The 2993-nt window shown below is 49.9% G+C and overlaps 1 pseudogene; it reads right to left on the bottom strand.

Moving 5' to 3' along the window:
• Positions 1-2510: 2510 nt before the first annotated feature.
• LOC123579504 lies at positions 2511-2731 on the bottom strand (annotated as a pseudogene).
• Between the last annotated feature and the right edge of the window lie 262 nt (positions 2732-2993).

The raw sequence follows: 2993 nt of genomic DNA, 5'->3' as shown, positions 1-2993 counted from the left end.
CCAGGGCCACCGTGAGGTTGTGACGCCCATGGCTCGAGACTGGGAAGCAGCCAATGAAGGCGTCCCTCAGGGTCACTGTCCTCTTAGAGACCCATCTGTCTGGAGATCTGCACTTCCGAGAAGACTTGTAGCCCCCTGGGATTTCTCTTTGGGCCCCTATAACTAGCTTTTGTAGGTAGTACCTGAATTCGTGGCCAACAAAAGAACCCCTCTTGTGGGCAGAGGCTTTGGTATATCAACCAGGTCTTTGTCTATCCCCTGGTGACACACGACATACCCGGGATCTTACAGAGGGAGCAATCCCTTTACCTAACTTCACATGCACACTTTCCACCCAACTCGCTCCAGATTCTTCACACGCTTAAATCATCCCTCCTCTCCCCTAGGTGCATGGCCTTACTGAAATACACCATGGGGATGATTAAAGTCTCTACTTCGCAGGATCACCGTGGAGATGAACTAAAGTAACACAGGTAAAGCATTTAGAAAGTGCCTGGCCTACGGTAAGCACTCTCTTTCACTGTGCATTTACAATGACATTCTCCAAAAGGAAACATCATCGCCAATTAAATCGACGCTCCCCGAATTTGTAAACTATTAAACAGCCGTACGCAACCGGAACAATTGCTTTCAAAGATTTTGTTTGCAGCCTGCTAACAGCCTCCTAAAACCGTCCCCTGGAGACAGCATGCAGAGGATTGCACGTGCATATGCTTTCTAGAGTATACATCACTGTATACATTTTCATCTGTACTCCGGGCTCACGGCCTACGGTTACTTAAAAGGCTTTGCAAGGGTCATTTTCAGTGGATGGACTTTTTGCTGGTGTTCGGAACCTAATTCCCGTTAAGATGAAGTCTGCTGTCTCATTTTATCTTTCCCGCAGCCCCAGGGTTGTGTGGGCATCGCTATCACAGCTTATGCCAGGGAACCCTTAGTCTCAGGGAGATCAAGCACTGGGTTCGAGCTGGTACACTGGGAGGTGAGATTGCAGGCTCTCCCTCTGTAGGGTACTCCTCCCTGCCTCTCAGGGGCACCTTACTGCTCTGTGGCCCGTTCTTGGCCCCAAATAGTCTCATGTGCATTAAGATTCTGAAGCACTTGCTGACAGATATCATTAATTCCTCTGTAGAAATAAGAAAACAAGGGGCATCTGGGTGGCTCAGTCGGTTAAGCGTCCAACTTTGGCTCAGGTCATGGTCTCTCGGTCGGTGAGTTCAAGCTCTGCATCGGGCTCTGTGCTGACAGCTCAGAGCCTGGAGCCTGCTTCGGATTCTGCGTCTCCCCGTCTCTCAGCCCCTCCCATGCTCACGCTCTGTCTCTCCAAATAAATAAACATTAAAAAAATATGTTTATTTTTTCTAATTTTTTTTTTTTACGTTTATTTTATTATTGAGAGACAGAGTGAGACAGAGCGTGAGCATGGGAGGGGTTGAGAGACGGGGAGACACAGAATCCGAAGCAGGCTCCAGGCTCTGAGCTGTCAGCACAGAGCCCGATGCAGAGCTTGAACTCACCGACCGAGAGACCATGACCTGAGCCAAAGTTGGACGCTTAACCGACTGAGCCACCCAGGCGTCGCCCCCCGCCCCCCAGTTTTTTTTAAAAGAAATCAAGACCCGTGAAGGTAAGCGACCAATCCTCAGTCAGAATGGCTCCCTCAACATCTTGACGTTCGTTTTTCTGTCTCGTCCTACCTCTTAGGGCCGCGTATTTTTCGTCTCTTTTGCTGCCTTCCCCCTTCACATGCGTATCCCTACATGTGGGGACCCTGAGGGAAACTAATACAAATGCCTGCCAACATCAGGCAGGAATATAAACAGGCCGAGGGGGGTTGGGTGTGAGGCATTAGGGAGTCATGGAAACTGGCCATCCAAGAGCACGGGCCATCTGCTCACAGAAGCTCCAAGGTGGGGGTGGGGGCAGAGGTGGCAAGTCCGCCATGATGGATCGTCTAACTTTTTACGAGACTCCAGATATCCACCATTTTGTGTGATATGTTCCTATTTCAGTCTGTCGGCAGCGAATTCAGATTCATTCACAAGCTCTACGGGAACAGCTCCCCAGTCTATTTGTTGGTAGTGTTGACTTCCAGCTACAGGTCTCTAACCTTGGTGTGCAGGGGACCTACACACGGACAGCCTACCGGTTCCTTACATGTCGGTTTCTAAAAGGAGGGAGGGTTTGCCTTTTACTTGCCAAACGAATAGCTCTTCCACATGCCCCTACTTTTGCCATCCTCCTCCTAGAGCCCGTGGACTCAAACCAATTCCACTGGAATTGTCTGGGGGCCATTTTAGAAACGGACACGGACTGGGGCGCCTGGGTGGAGCAGTCAGTTAAGCGTCCGACTTCAGCCAGGTCACGATCTCGCGGTCCGTGAGTTCGAGCCCCGCGTCAGGCTCTGGGCTGATGGCTCAGAGCCTGGAGCCTGTTTCCGATTCTGTATCTCCCACTCTCTCTCTGTCCCTCCCCCATTCATGCTCTGTCTCTCTCTGTCCCAAAAATAAATAAACGTTAAAAAAAAAAAAATTTTAAAAAGAAACGGACACGGACATACCCCATTTCAGCCCTGCTGAAAAAGATCTTTTAAGCCCTCTTTGATCTATCCCTTACCTACCCACCCCATAGGCCAGGCTCACATCACCCTATGGGATGTTGTCTTTTCAATTAGCAGTAATCGCACCTCGGATAAACCTCATTGGCTACGATACTGCCACTGCGCAAAGCTTGGGATGTTGTCTTTAAAATAGCCACTCCGTGGGGCCACCTTCGTGGCTCAGCCGGTTAGGCGTCTGACTCAGACCTTCCTCCCAAATTTTTCTTGTGCCTGCTATACATATTCCCGATCCTTCTAGGAACCCTGGATTGTCCACATCTCCCATTTGGCAACCGCCTAATGCTGCCTTGAGTGGATATGAACACCATTGGTCTGAGCCCTGCCTCCTCTTCCATTCAGTCCGTCACACTTTAATTCATTCAGTTCACTCATT

The sequence above is a fragment of the Leopardus geoffroyi genome, chromosome E2 (genome assembly GCF_018350155.1).
Source record: "Leopardus geoffroyi isolate Oge1 chromosome E2, O.geoffroyi_Oge1_pat1.0, whole genome shotgun sequence".
In the NCBI taxonomy this organism is placed as follows: Eukaryota; Metazoa; Chordata; class Mammalia; order Carnivora; family Felidae; genus Leopardus; species Leopardus geoffroyi.
This window is presented reverse-complemented; position numbering and strand designations above follow the sequence as displayed.